The 22,570-nt window shown below is 40.0% G+C and overlaps 1 protein-coding gene across 1 annotated transcript in view; it reads left to right on the plus strand.

Annotated features, from left to right (window-relative positions):
- The window catches only part of rassf3 (Ras association domain family member 3), a 69,898-nt gene that overhangs the window by 36,330 nt on the left and 10,998 nt on the right, over positions 1 to 22,570 (plus strand). The window lies entirely within an intron of this gene.

The following is a 22,570-nucleotide window of genomic DNA, read 5'->3' on the forward strand; positions in this document are numbered from 1 at the left end:
TACTTGACTTCGGCATACAGCCAGTATAAAAATATGAACCTATTTCAACAGAATTTTAACTTTTAGTGTCGGTTCACCTGTTCTGTCCGCATGAAAACCGCCGTGGTAGCAGCAGAGGGGGCGTCGATCAGAACTTCATATAAAAATCTTCCATATCAGTTTTTTAGTTGTTTATTAGCAAAAGTGTACATGAATAGACTGACTTTAAGATAATGTGTAATTCTTTAGTAGTCATACTTGAGTTCGGCATAAATCAAGTATACAGATGAGCACCAATTTTGAGTGACTAATCACTTTTAGAGTTGATTCACCTGTTGTGTCTCGTCACGTTTGCCAAACAAAATCCACAGTGGACGGAGCAGAGGGGGCGTCGCTCAGAACCTCATTTGACAATCTTTCGTATTAATAATCTATAGTTTGCTAACAAAAATACATACTGAAATAGACTGAATTGAAACTGATTTGTACGTATTTAATAGTCATATTAGAGTTCGGCATACATTCAGTATTAAAATACGCACCCATTTTAATTGAATCCTCACTTTTAGAGTTGGTTCACCTGTTGTGTCCTTTGCTGAATTTAGCAGAAGACTCTAAAGATGGGTAAAGTTGCAGTATTTTAAGTTTTAGCTTTTACATTTGGTTACATATGAACTTCAAAACCTTAAATTGAAAGAGTTGTCTGGTAAGTGTTGGAGCAAGTTAAAGGAATATTTGCATAACAACGATCAGTCCACTGTTTAATCCTGTTTTGACAAGTTTGAAAGGTTTAGCCTACATTGCAAATCACCCCCCTTATCTGGAATGAGTTATGGGGGTCTCCAAGAGAGAAGAGCCATTTAAAATTTCAGGGGCTTTAAACTCATTTGCATTTTAGTTGATCCTTAATGCACTACTGTACTCCTAAAATACAAAAGAAGGAGGCTGTGATCAGCAGGCCAGTGGTTTTTACCCCCAGGGACTCACATGAGATCATCACAACCCCAACCTTGTGACCCATTTTGGCCCTTGCCCAGACTGTTAAACAGCCTGAAATAAAACAGTGCATTCCTCCCTGGATTTGTGTTTGTTTGTGAAATCTTGCCTTGCCTGCAGACTGAGAGACTTAGGTCTAGACTGAGCATTGGATTGAGTTAAAACCAAAGACATTCAGCTTTATCATGTCTGGAACTCAAAAAATTAGGTCACTGTTCAGGTCCTTGATTAAACACTGGCCTGCTTCAGTCTTCAAGTGGCTCTCACTCCAACTGATCCACTTGTCCACACACATGCATGCATTCACAGGATCCCAGACAGCCGTGCAAACACAGCTGGTTTGTTCCACACTTTGAAAATTGGCGTACTCTAACAGAATTGAGCTATTCTTCTTCGCTGCCCACTTCGTGTGTGTGTCTGTGACATGGGTAGCTTGCAGATTCTGCAGCGATGCATGACCCTCCACTTTTCCACAACAGACCCCTAACACAGGTCCTTCGTTCCTCATGGCAGTGTGTGTTTGTGATGCACAATGTGGCCCATACAGTGCTGCGAGAGAGGTCGTGACCTGCGGTGTCTTAAACTGTGGACCTGAAATGGGACCCTGGCAGCTGTACGGTGGTGTCCCACATGCCAACAGTAATTACAGCTAGGGAAGGGACGTGTCCTTTGGGAAAAATGTGTGGTACTGCTGTATGAAATTACTGGTTCTGAATCGGAAAAATGCAAGGTTATTGTGAGAGTTCATTTGTATTTATGTTTACTGCATTGTTGTACTTACGTGGAGGCTGTAATTGATTACCTAAAATACTATAAAATGTCAGGAATGTGGTAACTTTAGAAAGCTGGCAGTGTAATCAACATCAATTTGAAATTGGTATGACAGAAAACACCAGTGTACCCACTATGACTAGTGTCCATTTAAAGAAGTGTGATTGACTAATTGAAGGCAGCACCATGTTGGGATTAAGGCTGCAAGTAGTGATGTTGCTATGTTGTGTATGTTGGCAGTTATATCGATATCGGACTTCTTTACTTCCTCTGTTTGGTATCCGTTTTGGCCCAGAAGTTAACAGCATAATTCATTAGGGAATTACATCCAATTAGATTTGTCCCCACAGAAAATCATTTTTTATTCTCTTTTATGGTTTAACCTTTAAAAATGTAGCATAGAAAAGCCATTCAAAGTCTAAATTGGCCAAGACTAATTGTGCATTCGTGTTTGTTTATATGAACTAGAAAATACAGAAGCTGGTTTGTAAATGCTGAGCTGTCCTTTGCTCCACCCATCTGGATTAACCATTGCAAATAAACCCTTAAACTGACAACTAGTGCACACAGTAACAGTAACTCTGTCTCTCCTTCCCCACCATGTAGCACTGGTACTGTCAACATTTTAAAAACACGTTGACATTATTTTCGTCCGCTGAAAAGGAAGACTGGATGTGATTTCCGTTGGACTTTAATTACAGTGGCTCCCAGGAGAGAGGAGACGTTTTTCATTTGGCTGCTGTCCATATGAGAAAGTGCAGTTTAATGAGTTTGAATGTAAACAGAGAGACAGAGGACAAACAGACAAACACAAAGGCTGACGGACTGATGGGTGATAAACGGACTCTGGATGGTCAAACAGGGAAATGAGATGTTACAGTCGGGCTAGAGGACGATTAATCACACACACGGACATTCCTGCCCCCACTCGCCCACTCATCCACCTTTTCAGAGTGTGAATGGTGTTTCTGTCGGGAAATGTCACGCTGACCAGTGGGTCTGTGTGTCTCATGAAAAAAAACGCTTGATGGTAATAATCCCACCCGACCCCCCGGACACACACACACACACACACACACACACACACACACACACACACACACACACACACACTGGATGGCTAAAGCAGATCATCTTCAATTCAAACCATCCTGGCAGACTGAGGGCTTACTGTGCTGTATTCATCATATTCCGTTGCCACAGAGACACTTCCACTGCCGCCGTTGTCTTATTCCTCACAGCAACAGTCATGGCATCTCTTAGACTTTTGAAAGGGCTTTACATTACTACAAAAATACCCCTCAATTCATCGATTTTTATGTCGTTGTCCAGAAACTCTGCACTCGACTCTGGAGTCTGTACATCTTGGTTTTACAGTAGAACTGATAACAGTCCCTGTCTGATACCGTGGTTTGTATGTACGTCACGCTCGCACATTAACACGGTGCAGAACATTTAATGTAGTTTGCTCTGACAGTGCTTGCGTTGTGCCAGCGTAATGGGTGGAAGTCAGCAGGTCAGCAGTTGGTTCTTCACTTACCGGTGTCATCTGATGAGAAATAAGTTAATATGGTCGTGTAGAGTATCAGGAGATGTCCTTAATTGGACCTGTTTTCAAAAACCAGGGATCCAGTGAGAAACACAGCTTTCAATTCAACTTTTTGCTTCCTGAATGTGAAGTCTTCTTTCTCCATGCATCAGCAAACCTGCATCGTATTTATTTTAAAAATCTGGGTAAAGTTTGCAAAAGACAAGTGTGGTACATTCAAATGTGATCCAAATGTGCAAAAGTAGTTCGATGGAGGGAGGATGTTTGTCCATCCAGAATTTCCTGCAGCGTGGTATCAAAATTCAAGTTTAAAACACCAGAAACTGAGTGACTATTTGTTTTCCTAACTTGCTTGAAGGAAATCCGAAACACCTCCTTGTATGTGACAGATTACTGTTTTGACAGCCCACTTCTTTGGAAATGTAGGTGTTTTCCACGTCCCACGTGCACAATTTTGGTTTCTTTTCTTACTCAGTTATAAGACAGGGTTTACTTTATGCGTACCAACAAAATGTTTTTTAAAATACTAGTTTGGGGGGGGGTTTTCAGCCTCCATTTGACAGGACAGCCTAGAGAGTGACAGGAACCAAGTGAGAGATCAGGGTCAGAAACAAGATTTTGCTAATATTATACTTGTATATGGTTACTTTTACGTTTAGCATTTGAGAGGTGTGGCTCAATTTAAAATGAAATAAAGGATTTGTTGAAAAACGTGTTCTTGCAGGCATATTATTAACAGTCCTACCAGTCTGTTCGTTATACCAGTTTAAAAAGATGAATGTTTTAAAGCTCAGAGATGAGCTATATCACAAACCACTATATCTTTATCACTATCGGTGTTTTTCCATAAACAGTGTATCAGTCATACCGCTCCTAAAAGCTTAATTCCCAGCCTTTGAATCCGCTTATGATTCCAGCAGCAGAATTACACGTCGTCATTAATGTTGGCTCATCGCAGATTCATCAGCGTGTGTCAATCTGTAAGAGGAAGTGGTATTTCCTCACAACTCATCCAGTCACTGTGTGTATACAAACCAGTGTTCCCATTGAAGGACGCAGAAGGTAGGCTGTGTTTACCTTCACAGTTCAGATGCTTTGAAGAGAAATGACCTCATCGTGTAGAGTAATAATCAGAGGCTTGTTCTGACCGCTTGCTCCCACAGCTTGATGGTGCAATATTCTTACATGACCGCACCCCTGAGGAACAACCTCTCCAGGTGTGTTTTCCTTCATGTTCATTTTCATTTTGTTTTTAGACGTATTGACGATTGCAATGTGTCCAGTTTGACCAGTCTGTGTGCTTCTTGATAAGTACAGTCTCGTGGGAAATTCTCTAGAAAACCCAGCAGACATTAAAGTGAGCTCATTCTTTACTTCCTTATCTGTCGCTGTGAGAAAACTGCCTTCTGGCTTTTATCTCCCAGGGCAACTGATAGACAGACTGCCATCGTGGTAGCCAGATATAGATCTTATCTGTATTGTATGTCGTTTTTTTTCTCTCTCTCTTTCTTTCACACTACAGTAAACAACTGCGTGGCATCATCGACCAGTTCACTGCAGCTAGAGAGGCCTTTTGGTTTAACACTTAAAAACTCAGCTATCAAGGGTTTTAAATGTTCCTGACATCACTGAGCAAAACATACGAAACATCCAGAATTGAATCCGATGTGGTCTCTGCTGGCCTCATGTACACGCGAATCCAAATCTGTCCTTTCTCACATTCTCCCTCTCTAGATTTCCTTCCTCTGTCTCTCCAACCTCACCCCATTCTCTCCTCCCTTCTTCCTCCACCATTGTATGTCACTTCCTGGCGGTTCTCGGCTCTCTTTCCTGTTCTCTCAACACCAACAAGGCTGTCCGGGTCTTGTTGTTTAGTTGCATTAAAAATCAGAAGTGCCAGACTCACTTAAAAAAAGTTTGCTTACATTACATGCTGTTGCTTTCATTGTCCACCTAAGTGCACAGCTGGCTTGATTTGGCTTTCTGTTTTTCTCTCCCTGAATGTGTCAGCAGTATGTTTTATTAAGTCGTACGAAAAACACATGTGTTTATGCCATTTTCACAGCAGGTGAGCCACATGTGGAGGAAGTTTTTAGTTTGTAGCCTATTGAAACCAACATGGTACCGATTGACGTTACATCAACAAGGTGCACTTACACGCTACCTAAGAATGGCAATTAATTATTTAACGCAGGTGCGATTTTGACGGAAAGTTACATAAGTAATGTAGTGACTCAAACCCAAACCACAATGTCAACCAAGCCGTGTTGTAGTGGGAATGGTGATGTATGTTGTTTTGGGAGATGCTGACAACCTATTTAGTCGTTTAGGTATGAGAATGTGCTTGACTTTTCTCTGCAGAGCATGTGCCAGTGTCATTAGGTCAGAGGGGAGTAGCAACAGCAGCTTGTCCACTAGGTCATTGATCATAGATTGCATCATGGATTAAGAAAGACGGGAGTAAACCTGTGAACTGGGTCGTCAGATGTACTTGGGTGGCCCGCCAAGTAAAATATACAGTATGTGTTGGAAACACAATCCAGAAGATATTGACAGCAGCTAAAAATAATTATAGCATTTTTATTGACAAATTAGATTACTTTGCCATCATTTGTGTGATTGATTTAAAGACTAATAGTTGCAGTATGACACATTCTCCTCATAGGAACTGTCTTGTGCTGCTTTAACAGCTCCTCACATGATATAAAACAGAATTTTCGGTTGCCTTTGAAAAGTAACCTCATGTTTTCACCCGTGACAGGATCTGGTATCATGCCGCATTATGCACACTTGTATTGTTCTGTCTGATCCAGGAGGCTGTATCCCGCCATGGAGCCTTTAACCTCCTTCTTCTCTCTTGAAACCTGATTCCTGATTCTCTTTGCATATTTTCTGCTCCTGTTACCTGTAGACCTCGGTGTCGGAGTTATAGTTTGAGAAACATTTGGCACCAGTTTTATCTTGGCAGCAGCCTTCAGTCTGACACTGAATCTATAAGCCTGCAAGATCAAGTCGTCCTTGGCCGTCTTTGAACCTCACTAAAGACTATTAGGGCACATCCACTGATGCAGATTAAACCTATGACCCATTAAGCATTGTACATCTTTTAAACTCTGTTAATCAAGTCTCAGATCTACACTGATTTTCATGAAACAAGACTCAAAGTTTGGGGATTTCACAAGTCTTTAGTCTGTGATTATAGCTTTCTCAGTTGGCCACAGGTTGGTCGTCTGGCACAAGAAGCGTCATGTGAGAGTGTGTGTTGATATCTCATGTGAATTACAGTTGTGTTTAAAGTTCCTCCAGTCAACCTTTACAGTGTTTAGACTCACAACACTGCCATGCCAACCATAAACACAGGAGGTGGTGTTAGAGATCTCGGGCTCTTTCATGTTTGTATGTGGTGTCCATGAGGGCCTTGACGATTGTACTGCATGAAACTTGATGAACCAGTTTGCTGAAACCTGGAAAAAAATATGTCTTTCGATGTTCTTGTTTTATTAAACAGAACGTAAACTTTCGGTGAACTTTACCTCAAACCACCTTGAGGAGTGTCAGCAGTTTAACTCTCATTTTCATTCATTGAGCCCATTGATTGTCTAAATGGCGCTTCAGAAGTTTTTACACTCAAATTCAAAGTGCAGTGCTTTCTTCTTGGCTCAGACTGGAGAATCTCCAAAATTATCAAGTGGATTACCATGAAATTTATGCAGACATTCATGGTCTCCAGAGGATGAAACCTCATGAATTAAGATATCTACCACCACTGGAGATATTTTAACAACTATCTTAAGGAAAATAGGTTCAAAGCTCCCCCTCTGGATGGATAATCTTTGGTAATTATTTCAATTTCAAAACTTTTAATTCCTAGTACTTTTAGTTTTTGACCTAATTCCTGTAAATTGAAAACATCAGCTACAATGGTGAACGTGGATGCTGATCTAAGCCCCGCAGGGCTTTTAGCACAGGCTATTGTAATCTCTGTCTACAGCCTTTGGTCTTGTTTCTACATGAACAAATATAGTGAATGTGTTTCTATTATATTTGTGCTCCATGGTTTGGGGCGATGTTGCTCAGTAGCAGTGATGCAAAATACTTCTTCTCAGACCACCAGACTTTCATTCTAGTTCTGAGGTTCCCTTCATTGTGTAATAGCTGCCTCAGAGGCCTTTATACCAACATAAATCAAATTTACAAGGGCCCTTTGTGCTTTACTGCTTTGGGTTGACTTTACAGTAGATATCCAATTCAATAACCACAGTTTCAACAACAAAAATAATCCTAATATAAGCCAACACTGTTTTGTATCTGTGTGTGTTCACAGACCAATTTCAGTTTGAAGTACGGTCTCTGTTGACCGTCTGCAGGTTACATAAAGCTTTTTATGAGACTCTTTTGCCTTTCCCCTCTCCTGCTTTTCCAAAGGAAACATAAGTGGAATTGTTCTTGACTGTGCGGCCCTCGCTATCTCATCAAACAGAGCCGGAGTGCTTTTATGCCTGGAAAAACAGGCACACACACACACACTTACATACACACACCTCTACCACTGCAGTGTGCTGCGTTGTATAATAAGATAAATCTGCCTTTGAGAGGAACCACCTGCGTCATGGAGAATATGAGGAGTTTGTCAGGACTCTTTGTGTGTGAGGGAGAAAGGGAAAGATGGAAAGAGTGTATTCAAGATACAGAATATTGACTTATAAACGCTTTGCAAAAAAAAGTACCATCCAGTAACTCTGATATGACGCATATGATGATGATTTTGACCAATTTTATCAATAATAATTGGAAGTTTATAGTATACTTGATTTTTGTCATCATTTTCTTGCATGCAGGAAAATTTTCCTCAAATTTTTATCTATGTAGTTTAAAAAAATATTTTTCATCTCTTCCTCTTGTTCTTCTCCTTCTCCAGTTTTAGTAACAACCAGACCAATAATTGATTTTTGGGGCTTATGCCTATAACGAAATTCGGGAGTGAAAAAAAATCTTTAGCAATGACAACCCAAAAATGACACTGAAACGGCAAACTTTACTGGATATTTCACCAATAATACATTATAAAACACCTTAATCTGCATTATAACCTCTTAAAAACAAGGTTTTATATTGGCAATTATCAGACAACCTATCAGCCGGTCGGTCAGGCTCTAGTTTGAGTTATTATAAATAGTCTTTGAAAGTTACTTCCACCTTTTAGAGGGATGATATTTTGACAGTAAATACTGACTTAAATGTATAAAAATCCAGAATGACTTTTCTTTTTATTGGACATGAATATTACACATTTGATTCATCACTCAAAATATGATTACAATGATAAACGGTGGGAAACAAATCTCACAACAAGGTTAATTTAGTGACTGCTTGAGAGTTTTTGATAATGTAACAAGATCTTCCTCCTCAGGTGGAGTTCTCCGATTGTCACTGAATTATAAATGTAACATTTTCCCAGCGATTTAAGGACGTTTTTGGACATGTTGGTTTCTTCAGTCTTAACGTTTAAGCCGATATGGACAAGAAGTCCTTTGTATTGCTCAGAAAAGCTCCAGAAGAGCCTCTGAATGGACCTTGTAGTGAGGCTGTGAGACTTATTCAGTCCTGAAACAATTAGCTGATTGAAGGTGCATTTTATAAGAAAGTGTATTTTTGAGTCTCGTTCCCAACTCGTCATATACGATACTTTTGGATGGAGGCTGACCCAACCTACAATCCCAAAGCATCAGTATTTGGTAATGAGAGTGAAAAATCAATTTACTTACAAATTTGACCTGCTGTAGATTAATCATAAACTACTTCTTGTAGTTATTTATCAAGCACAAATGTCAAACTTCCAGTTCTTTGAGCTTCTTAAATGAGAAGATCTGCAGCTTTTCTGTTTCATGTCACTGTAAATGAAATGTCTTTTGGTTCTTGGGTCGATTTGAAGACGTCATCTTCTACTCTGAGAACTTGTGTTGGGTATTCTTAACATTTCCTGACATTTTATAGACTAAACAATAAAGTCAGACAGATTAATCGATGTTGAAAGTAACCACCAGTTTCATAACTACAGTAATTGTCTATATTTATCCAGTCCTCAGAGCTTATGAAGCTTGTCGACAGTGATGAATCACACAACCAGCTGCTTTAAACAGACTCGCTGAACAGGTGGTCAAGTGTCTTCCTCTTCCTGCACCCCACTTCATTTTACCTCTCAGTGCAGAAACTGACCACCTGTAGCATCATATTACAAGGTCAAAAGGCACCAGAGGAAGCGTGTAACCCACCTTGTAAAGAGACTAAACAACTGTTTTTACTTTCAGACATTCCTCAAGTTCAACCTGCTTGTAGAGATTATTTAAAGGCAAATCTTAAAATCTCCTTCTCTTTATCTTCTAGTATATCAGAAAAATCACGAAACTGCTATCTGAGTGCGTCCCCAGACCGTAAACCTGAAGCAAAAGTAGCACCACACAATTTTTATACCACAGAAAACTGTATGCCTCTTCTGTATAATTTCGCTCTTGTTTGGTAAATTCAGCGGATCAAAGCAGCGCTCTATCATCCTCCAAGCTTTAGAGGTTTAATTTGGATTGATGCTGAAAATGGGTAATTATTTAAGTCTGCTTGTAGAGGAGTGAGCGGGCCTCTCAGCCCTGCCTCCTCTGTGTTTATATGACCAGTAATGAAGCGTGTGTTTGTCGGTTGGTCTCTGTAAGACCGTCACATACCAGTTTCCAGTTAGAAGCTCATCTGGGAGCAGTTTAGACCGGCTGTGATCTCCGGGACGCCATTATCACCAAACCACAGCGCACTTTCAGGCGGTTTTGTGCTCGCTTTGATGTGCAACGGGGAAAGTGAGAGTCTAACGATGATAAATGAGAACGGAGGTTTACTGACGGTGTGTGTTGATGTGTTGAAGAGCACCTGCTCAGAATGCTTTTGGAGGTCCTCATTAAATTGAGGGACATTTTTGGTGGGAGAGTTAGTGTTGTGGTTAGAGTTTGGCTCTTGGAGAAGCTGAAGACTGAGGTATAAGATGTAGAGTTATGAATTGGACTGTTATTGGCTGATATTTTGTAGATATGCAATATATGTCAGTGTGTTTGTTGGCCCATAACTTACAAGAAATCGCTGAACAGACATGTTGAGATATTTTAGAAACGTTGTGTGCATTGCACCTGAGTTTGTCCACCAGAGATGGCTGAGAAGTTGGACGTTATAGCTGTAAAATGAAAGGATGATAAAGTAAAAGTTTGTTTTTATATATGAAGAAAATGGAGTCTTGATCAATTCGTCAACAGAAGAACAATTTAAATGTCTAAATTATGTAATTAGTAAGTCATTTTTATGACAAAATGACAAATATTTACTAGTTCACTTCCTCAAAAGTAAAGATTTTTTGCATGTCTTGTAGTAAATACATGTAAAAACAAGAAAATAAGTTAATATATTTTGGCATAAATACACTGATTTAGTTTTCGGTAAACTGAATATCTTTGGTTTTGGACTATTGGTGCTACATAATGAGCAATTGTAATATGTCACCTTTTTTCAGGGCATTTTATATTTTATAGACCGGTTTATTGAGACATTGTATTTAAAGCCTTCTTAAAAGATCCTAGAGATGTTTCTTTTATTCAAATTTCACACACAAAGCTTTAAAAATGACAACTTTTTAACTTTATTGTGACACAAACATGGAAAGACGATGCTATGTAACACTGCAACATGAAACAGTGTTAGTGGTCTATCATTACAGTAAATGACATTCCATACACCCCACTCATCACATCATAACACGCGTAATGTTAGCTTTACACATAATGATGATATATAGACACACAGACTCGCGTGCCAAGTAAACCATCACCCTGTGTGTCATTAGTTGTTTCATATGACACTTAAAATGAATCAACAATCCAGCTCTGAATTGACTGTTCTCACACACACAGTCTCAACTACAACCCCTCAAGGTCTGCAGGCTCTGAATGTGCTGGCTGAGCTTTATGTTGATGTGTGCGGTGGTTTTAAACATTAAGATCTGGCTCACGGTGGCTGAGTATCACCGAGTGTGTGTTTTGGCTAGCTTGAGGTGAGACTGTGTGCGTTTTGTGTGTGCGTTCTCAGGCTGTTTTAAGGGATTTTCCACTGTAGCTGAGGCGAAGCAGCTTATCTGACTAGAGTAAAGTCATCATTACACACACACATACACACACTCGGCAGCACATCTCACAGGTATTGTTTCCCTTGTTTCCATTATCAGGCTCCAAACAGACACACCTGCCTTTCACATCCTCACTGTGCTCATTGTATCACAGCAACCACTCTAAGTACTGTGATACCACATTGTGTAATTTAAGACTTGTTTCTGCTTTTTCACACGAGCTATAAATACCTTAAAACATGAAATATAGGATGATTTAAAACAAGCTGTTGACTTAATTGTTGTAAATTCTTTTCCTTTTTTTTTGTCATTTTCGGAAGTTACCTTTTAGGAAATGATTTCATGGAGATGGTTTAGGTCTGAAACTGAAAAGGCTATCCTGAAGTGAGGCAAAACCTTTGTTGAAACACCCAAAGAACAAGGATAGTTAATCATAGGATGGTTAATAAATGAAGAGGAAACATTGTCATACTTTAGGGGATAAAGTTAACTAAATAAAAATGATTTGTATATTCTGAATGGTGGCTATTTTAGAATGTTTCACACACAGCTTTTCAGGTTTAGCTATAGTCTTTCAGACATGGTGTGTTAGCATTCAGGCTAACCTGTGCTATGTCAACTTCAGGTATGCTTATGCTTTGAGTTGAATGCTAACATTATCATAGTAGCATGCATTTAGAACATCCAACATACTTATTTTAGCATGTAACATTTAAGATGATGATATGTTAAAATATAGGACTCCAACTAATGATTCTTTTTTCTATTTATGATCAATGATTTGGTCCATAAAGCTGAGAACATTTTGAAAAATACCGATGACATGAAGTTGAGGAAGCAATTCACACAGTTAGACCAACTCACCAACCATTATCTCCATTTCTAGACTCACACCACAAGTCTTTGTGATAATAAAACCCAGTCAAAACAAAACTGCAGTTGTGGTTATGCCAGTGTTGCATGTTGCAAACTATCGACAACGGGAGTGTAAAGGTGTAACAACATGTGATATGTGTATAAAGGGATGATTGACTGTTGTCATCATAGTGTTTGCAGAGGGTTGAAAAGTGCAAAAACACATACATGTTTAAACAATCTGCAGAGGCTCTATATTTAGTCCTTGTGTGGGTGGAGAGTCAGAGGGTGTGAAGGTCATTTAGTAATAAAGTTGTCAGATATGACTGATGGCGAGTTGCCTGTTCTGTTGCCTTTCTGACTCATGGATGAGGGTTGAGGGTAGCTGTCTACAGTGAACCTTGGATTCATTATCGTTAATTAACTGCTGTTGTGTTTGTTTGCTTTTGCTTTCTTTGGTGACGTGTCTTTAAATTATTATCGGTCTTCTTGTGGCTTCCCAAAAGTTCAACCACCTCATTAAATAACTCTAATGAGGCTGTACTTGACATGAAAGTTGATGACGTAAGACTTGAGGATTGATTTAGGATTGCCCAGAGTTTCATAACAAACATAAATCTTGTGAAGTCATCATGTGTCGTGAAGTTTTACGTCTTTAGCCATATCCGCAGGCATGTGTGTGCACGTATATGACTTAAACAATGTCATCGTCCGCTCATTACTACCGTCTGTAAATCATTAACATTTTACAACTATGAGCCCAGAAATCTAAATTTGTTTGAGGACTGAATTAAGAATATTGCCGCATTTGAGTCCTTGTTTATCCTGTGCTGTAAAACCTTATAACTGTACTTTAATTGATCAGTCAGGCGACAGAAAAATACCCTTTGTACAGTAACACAAAACAAGATATTTGTCATGTTGGGCTATGGGGAACATAAATCGACAATATTTACCCATTTTGTGATATTTTATACACCAAACAACTGGTTGACCTTGAGAAAATAACACCGACCCATCAAGAGTGAAGATAACTGCTAGTCGTAGCGCTAATTTAAAGCCAGTTATGTTGTCGAAAAGCCCAAACAATCTGTGACTCCAGCCTCTCAAGTATGGCATATGATTTTCTGTTGTTGGTTGGTTGGTCGGATGTTTGGCTGGTTGGTCGGTTGGTTGGTTGGTTGGCTGGTTGGTCGGTCGGTTGGTTGGTTGGTTGGCTGATGGGCTTGGTGACTGGTTGGCGGAGGTATGCACACTACTGAATGCCATTCTTGTGTTGTATATTAAATATCTAACACAAGCTATTGGAAGGAATCTTTCACTACTTTCTGACACATTATAGTCTAAATCTAAAATTATAGAATGAACAGGTTTTACTTAATAAACGCAGTCTTTCTTTGACGCCATGCATTCACAAACTGTATGTGCTGGTGTTCAGCTTTCTCAGCAGAGGAAGTCTGGCTGATTGTTGCCTAACTATGGTCAAACAGAAACATGCCCACACATCTATTCTCTCACTGCCCTGCCTTTGTTGTCATCCTGCGAGGTCAGAACCATTAAGTTTCATAATCTCAACACACACATGCTTACTCACTAAGCCCCCACACACACACTCATCCACACTAAGAACGCACCCCTTTTGTCCTGTTGCTCAATTCATGCAAGGACTCTTTTTTTTTTACCTTTTCGTGTTTGGATTTAGCAATCCTTTGACTCTTTAAATCAGTCGTGACCTCCATGTGTTTGTGTGTATGAGGGCCCTGGCTAAGCTGTCTATTGCCAGTATGCAGTTGCTCTAATAAAAGCTATTTCTCGGTGTAATGAGAACATTTCTCAGCAGGCAGTTTGCTGTGTAGACAGCAGCTTCATGGTTGGACAGCAGCGTCATATTTTAATGTTATATTTATCTCCAAAGCAACCAAGTTAACTTCCTGACCAGCCGCAAACTTTTAATAGAGCCCCCAAGAGACACATGGTTTTACTGAGCATGATGTAAGAGTTTCATTACAGCTAAAGATAGACGTGTTTTAATTCACTTAATTACGTCTTTTCGACCATTTTAACATCCTCATTTTTTGCTTCTAGTCATTCTTTTGCTTCTTCGACTTCTTCCCCTTCTTATTGTCTTTTCTCTTCCTTCCTCATCCGTCTCACATGCTCCTCCCTTGTTTATCTCTTCCCCTTTCTTCTAATCTGTGTCTTCATCCCTTTTCACTCTTCTCCTCCTCCACATCCTCCTTCTTCGTCCTCCTCGTTGTTGGTAAAGGTGGCTTTGTCTCTGGGTGGTCCATCCAAACTGACTCCTTGTGGTCTCCTCTCAGATAGCTGAACCGTAACAGTTTGTCCTGTACTCTGCAGTCCATGTGTGTCCATGTTGTACTGACTGAACCACTCTTCAAACATACAGACAGCACTTCAGAGATATGTCAGTCATCTTCTTTGGTTCACATAGTTTTAATGTGCCCAGCTTCTTGTTGCTATGTGGTCCAGCCAGTTTAGTCTGCAGGTTTCACTTCTCTTTTTGGCAGTAGTGTCATTTTACTCCTCTCTTCTGAAGAAGTCGAGAAGTTTCTTGTTGGGTCAGGTCCAGATTATTTCCCGTCAGATAAAGTCAGGGTCTTTTGAAGTTTATTTCTTGCTTTCTACAGTTTTGTTTCAGGTTTTACATAAGATGCATTGGAATGCACATAAATATAGATATATATTATATAGAGAGAGTTTTGTCCTTACATTATTCCAAATCTTTACAACTATGTTTAAGCCAAAGTTTACTCAAAGTAACAGTGCATTTCATTTGAGGGAAGTCGGCGAAATAGACTTAATTGAACATAAAAAAAACCTGACCTCATCCATGAAAATGTGTGCCTGAGTCACGCAAGATAGATTTCCATCAGCAACCGTGGTTGTTTAATGGTTTGTTCACCACCAGTGAAGCGAGTTTGACCACAGGATCATTTGTGTTTATTTGCGTAACTCAAGCGAGCGATTGTTCACCCCAAACAGACAGATAACTGTACATTAGCTGAAAACTAGCTAGAACCAAGGGTGTATTTGTGTGTTTTAATTCAGGTAAACTCTCCAATTCTCTCTCTTCTTTTCCCCCGTTCTTCTCTATAACCTCACATTTATGAAGTACATTTCCCCTCCAGCTCCAGACTTAATCCCTGAGCTCTACTCCCGTCTGTAAACGGCTCCGGGTCAGAGCAGAATCTGATATGACTCTGGGTGTTTATTCCTCCAGAGCTTGCACAACCTCTACCTGCATTTTTACACCAATCATCGGCTGTACTGTTTCATATTTAAAACACTTGATAACAAGAAAGAAACACCTTCAAATGTCACCCTTGAAACCCTGGAAGACACCCGGGGCTGAAAGAATAAAAAAATTAAGTGATCAAGAAATATCTGCGGTCAATGAGTAGCTTATATAACCTCTACATTACAGAGAGAGACAGATCTATAAAAGGCTTAAACATGTCTGCACTGTCTCTACTAGATGAGTCCATTAACTGTGGAATCTCCACTTAAGATGAAGAGTTTGAGCGTGTGTGTGTTTTATGTCCATTAGCTGATCTGTCAGAGGAAAGGTGTGAGCACTTCCACTTGTACAGCACATTTATGTGGTGCTGTACGTGCATGTACCATTAGCGCAGGAATGCCGGGAGGAAAGGTGTGGCCCATCTCGACTTCCCCCCATGGACTCAGCAGGAAGTTGCATAGAGAGGGAGGGGGTGAGGGTGAGGAGGGTAGAAAAATGGACACAAGATGGTTTAGTGGACAAATATAAGCGTAGCAAAGAAAGTTGACACCAGAGATTTTATGAAAGGTGCTCGTGTTTAAATGACGTTTGCTTCGATCATTTTGAACATTCTGTATCTTAGAGGAAGACACATGAGGAAGTAAAGACAGTGGCAGAGAAAAGTGTCTTCTTGTCTTTTAAAATGTAGGTTAGATTCAGCTTGCATAGCCTAACCTGTGTTTAGTCTGCCTGGAGCTCCAATAACACAGAAACACACACAGTCCAGTGCTTGAGGGGTCTATTTAGCCGAGCTAAGCATGTTTTGTCTGCACACATACACACACTTGTGTGGTGATGTCATTTATTTACGGACAGTGGATGCAGACAAGCGTGACTGGGCTAAACAAAGGCAGGAATGCTGCAGGTATGTGTGATAAAAGGTTGAGGAAAGAAAATACAGCTTCAGTCTCAACCAGCAGAGTTATTCTTGAACCAGCAGTGACGGAGCAGGGAGAGTCTGACATGGAGATAAAGATAATAAAACTTGATATGATTACCCTCCTCTGTCTGGTTTTTCCCCCGGCTCCTCTTTTTATGTCCCGTCACTTTTTCGTCTGTCTTTCTCTTCTGCTTTTTCCAGAATTTCCTGGTAGCTCTGGTGCCAAAGAAAGAGTCTGTTCTGCTTTTTTATGCTCCTCTGCTCAGTGCAACAAGTGTAGTACTGAGACATGAAGTTTTATTATCCTGTAGATATTGAATTAAGTGTTTAGTGATGTCAGTTTTTATACTTGGAGAGTATTTTTAGATGTAGAGCGAAAGATGAATACATATACTGTCATAACAGGATTAATTTATGATAAACCGAACTTTCTGGAGAATTTAAATAACTAAAATAAGTGACTTTCTATCACACTTCAACTCGAAAAGAACAGTTCGTTCCTGCAGTGGGCCGAGATAATTCATTAAAAGCTTGTTCCAGAACATCATGATACACGACATAAAACATCTTACCACTGCGGCTTTACATGTGTCTGTTACAGTTTTATGCTTTATAAGCCAGAAGCAAACTGCAGTTTAATGTAATGTAATCCACTGCATCATGCATTTCATGAAACATAGTTTTAAGCTTTTCCTATCATCCCTTGCCTAATCATAGTATACGGTGGTAAAGCACTTAAATGCCACACACCATAAAACAGAAATGAAGAAGAACATCATGCAGTTACTAGCTAGTTAGCTTCTACTGACACACAACCATGATGAGGGTAAATGACGTGATGATATTGTAATTGGCAACGATAGACAACATCTGTTGTCATTCGACTATATGCAGATGATGCTGCTCTCTGACATACAGAATTCCCTTCTCCAAAACAAGCATAAAAACTAAAATTAGCAGCACCTATTTTTATAATATGACAGACTCACAAATATTGATCTTTCTTGATAAGTAAATACATTTTATACACCTCACATTATTAAATATATTGTTTTTCCTACCAAGAAAAGCATCGTAAGTTACAGGCCTCATAATCAGGCCTAGTTAACTTACAGAATTGGCTATAAATTGAGATAATTCTCTCCTTCTAGTGCAAATAAAAGCCTTTATTCTTCAAACCCAGCTACTGTCTTCGTCTTTTCCTCCTGTCTTATCCCTCTGTCCCCTGTTGATCTTCCAGCTTCAGTGGGAGGATTCGCTGTGCTCTTAAATAGGACCATGACCTCATAGTGTTGTAGGTCCGCTGTGCTCTGTTGCTCTTGTTTGTTTGGATTTCGTCGCTCTCACCCTCCCAGTTCCTCTTTAACCCACTCTACCCTGGACATTACACAACCTGGGCTGAACACACTTGTCCACACTGACGAGGCCCAGGATGATATGTGTGGGCTGAAACAAGGATCCTTTTGATAATTTTTGGCGTGAAGAAAAAAAAATTACAGATAAAGAAAACTTCGGCTTCCATCTGCCACAGTTGAAAAATATTAATACTGGCCTGTGTCGGCCTGTTTGAGTCTAATGTATGATGACAGACTCAGAGGGGTCTGCTGGTTTCATAACTATCTATTCAAGTTGCAAATACAAAGACCTTAAACTCATCTCATTAAAACAACACATGCTAAAAGGATGGAGGCATAAAACCAATACCTTAGACCAGGTTTTACTAGTTTCAGAATAATGTAAGGATGACTAACGTTGGTTCTGCCGTGTCACGTGGTTTAGCTTTTGACCAAACTGCAGACTCAGCCGGTCTGTCTGTCTGTGTGTGGATGGTAAGATGACAGATAATCTCCTTACCTGTCACTTCCTGGTAATAAGCTTTGACTCACCTGACCCGGCAGGTGCTTAGAGTAAAGACTAAATGTGGAAAAAACCCTCAGGTTGAACGTAGCTGAGTCACGATACTCAGAGGTTTTAGAAACAATCCCAAGGAATCTGTGTCTTTGTCAGTGGTTGAAACATTCCAAGGAAGTCTTTGTAGTATTTGAGTATTTTCACTTTGTTTTACTTTATACCTCTTCTGCACGGCTTTAATTATACCGCTGTGGTAAATTTAGATAAGAACATGCACCTATGAACTGCTTCTAAAGTTTATTTTGATAATGATTAAACCAGTGGCTGCATTAGTTTAGCCACATTTTCATGTCTTAGAGATGTCTGAAAGTTGTTTAATGGTCTTTTCCCCCTCTAAGCTTCAATAGTTGGTGGTGAGTTCATTAGTTTCTGTTCAGATCCCAAAGAGACCCCTGAGATTTATAATGTGACCTTCTGGAAGGGCCCAACATGAGTTATATCACTTGTAATGGTGTACTTATTCAGTTGTATCATGCTATTGGTGCTTTTAATGAAGTAAAAGATCTGAGTACTTCCTCTGCCTCTAGTCTTTGTGCATGTGGTTGAGCAGATTTGTTGAGCTAGTCCTCCTTTAATCCTGATGAGTCAGTGTCCGAGGCTGACAGGTTGACAAACACCTGCAGACAAACAGGTCACCAGCACCCAGGTGTCAGGTAGACAAACCAATATGTCGATGCACCATATGGACTTTGAATAATAGAGATTGTTGTCCATGGGCAGTAGACTTGTTGAAAGCCACTTCCTCTTTTTTCACACATTTTTTAAGCCTTAAAACAACCATTCACAGATGTATAAAACAGGATGCAATATCTCTAAAGTCAGTCCTGTTGTTTCATATCTTCTGTCTGTATGTGTACAGTATGAGAGTGCCAATACACTGACTTTAATTCTCCAGTGTAGTGTGTGTGCTTACATGGGCATAGTGCAGCTCTCCTCTACATCTATTAAAAACCACACACACATACACACATAGTGCAGAATCCAGGGAGGCTTTGAAGGCGCAATGCACCCTTATATGGAAAACACACACTGCTGCTCAAGGCAAAGACGAGGTGCCAATACTGCATGTCCACACACAGACACACAATCACACTGCAGGGCTGAGGGCGTCTAACAGTGTGACGTGTCCACTGATTTATAGGTCGGAGAGAAACGCCGGTCTGAAGTGAATATTAAACTAGAGCTGTCCCAAACGATTATTTTTCAAACGATTAACCTAGCGATTATTTTTTCGATTAGTCGACGAATCTAACGATTAATTTGACGTTACACGACTAAACAAAAGTAACGTAGTAACTGTAACTGTCGTTGGTAACTTATATGACGAAAAAAATACCGCGCCTGTAGGTGGAGCAGCGTCTGTCCTCTCGCCTGTCCTACCAACTCTTCGTCACATTTCTGCCCGAAAAACATTGTCTGTCACTGGCAAAAACCTTTAACTCACTCAAGTGGTTGTGTTGATAGAAATCACCGTGATGGTCAGCCCTCCCGACCGAGACTTTAGTGAACCTTCCCCCAGAAAACAGCCTCCGTCCCCGCAAGTGACAGAGTCAGGCAGCGACCTGTTTACTGATGCCGATTATGTAATAATGTAATTTAGCAAGAAAAACACAACTCTTTCACCTTCCAGGATGTTTAGGGGGCCGGGTTCTCAATCACTACACATTATAAACAGTCCGCGGGTTTAGATTGACAGGGGGGACACCTGGGAAACACCCCGACGTCATCATCATGACGTGTACCGTCACGTCTCTTTAGGAGCGGCAGCGCAGCTTTCTGTGTGAATTACACGGCGGTTCGTCTTTATTCCAGCGGTGCTTCACTCTGTGTGAATGACCAACGGCGGAGAATTGAGAAACATTTCCTCTATCATGGTTGGATTAATCAGTCAGCATCATTCACGTCTGAAAAGATTGTTAAAAAGATTGCGAGAAAAAAGGGTATTTTTTTTGTTTTTCTATTTTATTTGAAGATTCAAATATGATCATTAGGTTGCATTTAGGGCTTCACGGTTAATCAAGATATAAAAATCACAATATGGCTAAATTCATTATTCTAATTGCTGGTAAAAAGTTAAATGTGCTGTGGTGCAGGAAAGATGTGCTGGCCTGCAAGCCTTGTCCTGCAGATGTAAGTGGCTGTTTTGTATAGACCCCGAAAAATGTCACGTAATTTTTCAGTGGAAATGAAAATTGTGACACACAACTTATCGTTGCATCATATCGCAATCATGACCTCTGTCACAATACTCACATTATGGTTATTTTTTACCATATCATGTAGCCCTGGTTGCGTTATGCATGTTTTCTTAATATGTTCATATTGAACAGCTTTGTCAAAATGCCAGATATTTGCAGTTACACAATAAAATGATTACGGTCACATGGTCGATATTTGTCATTGTCATTGGATCTTAGGGTTAATGGTTATCTTTTCTGAGCAGAAATATGATTATTGGTGCTGAGTTTGACTTGTAGCGGTTGTATTTGTGCCTCTTATTCCTGAAAACCCAAACATCTGCATGCAGCGACTGCCGGAAAACATTTTAATTGGCTCTGAGGTCACTGGACGGGTTCTTTACAACTGACTATGTAACATATTCGGCTTTGTCTTGTGACCTAAATTACAGCATGTGCTTTCGGCAGCTGTGTGCTATTTTGCAATTATAAAAAAAATGGACAACTAACTTCAAATAATTCATCAGACAGCTCAGACTGGGTGTGTTTTTGACCTGATGTCACTTGTTTTCCGGTCTGCCAGTGGTTGTGTTCTAGTTGTTAAAGCTCACATGCAGATGTTCGTCTGTGTACCGAACACATGTGTCCGTCTGTCATCTTTATCTGGAACTTTCTCTATCAGCTAACCTCTGCTCTGACCCTTCAACCTGCCCCGCCACCTCCTGCTATTTATACATAAACACAGTGGGGACTGCTGACTGTGGCTCCATCCAGTCGTCACATTCAGTAAATCACGTGTTTGTGCATGCTGCACATATATTTCAGCTCATAATTCAATTGGCCTCCTGTCAGTGTCGCTAATCACAATCTTAGCCTTGAGTGATTTCTTATCTTGCTTTTGTGGATAGTTTTGTGCGACTGTCCTGCAGGAGGTTTTTCCATATTTTCTCTAAAATTAGAAGTCAGTCACGCAGCATGGGACTCAGGCTGGATTCTAAATGTTGTTTCTGTCATGTGCTGACCCTCAAGCAGCAGTGGCGGCGGCGAGGGGCCTCCTAACTCTTCACAATCTCACTGCAACAGTTTGCTAGAACGACGGGAAGATTTCTAACAACAGATAAATGAAAATCAAGTGTTCTGTTGTATTCTAAGTGCGCGTCTTCCTGCTATTTTATCTCCAACTATCCTTATTATCACATTAGTGTGCTGAGTCACATGAGAAATATCACTTTTATCTATTTCACCCTGAAGCGCTGCACAGTGACACAAAGCACCTCCTCTAAGTATAAAAAGCAAGAAGCGCTTCTTATTAGAACTTTCCTTCTTCTGCTTCCTGGAGGTCTTCTGTTATGGTTCTCTTTCGAAAGGTAAATAATCAAGTTTTATACGTATTAGATTCACTTATTTGTCCCATTATTATATATTTTTTTTAGGTTTATAATCAACTCACTCCTCGAATTGTGAAACAGTTTAATGCATTTGAAATCTCCGCTACTATGTCAGGAAAAGTGTACGACTGAGATTGCAGAATGAATCTTTTTTGTTAGTTTACTTTTAAAGCATTAGAAGTTGGCAAGTGTTATTTATCTGAGCTAACACAATAAAAGCTGCTGGCGTTGGCTGTGGTGAAGTTTGCACACTCACGCACATGTGAAGGCTTAAAAAAACAGACTAATGAAGCGATAAAATGATCTATTCCACAGGGCACGACACAGCCGTCAGAGTTGTGCATAGTTTTACATCACCCCAGATAGAGATGCATGATTGATATCAGACTGATAGAGTCTACGATGTTAACACAACAATGCTAATTAGAGAGCTACGGAATATTAAATCATCTGTACTCCCTCAGGTGTGCATAAACTACAGCTTATAAACTTTTTGGAATATTAAAATGGTAAATTATTGCCATGAAAAACCCGTAATTACCAGTTCTTCGTAATCTCTAGTCCCAGGAGCTCCTTTCTTGCAGAGAAAACACACCAGGTCCATTTTGACCGAA

This window comes from Sparus aurata, chromosome 14 (assembly GCF_900880675.1).
Source record: "Sparus aurata chromosome 14, fSpaAur1.1, whole genome shotgun sequence".
Taxonomy (NCBI): Eukaryota; Metazoa; Chordata; class Actinopteri; order Spariformes; family Sparidae; genus Sparus; species Sparus aurata.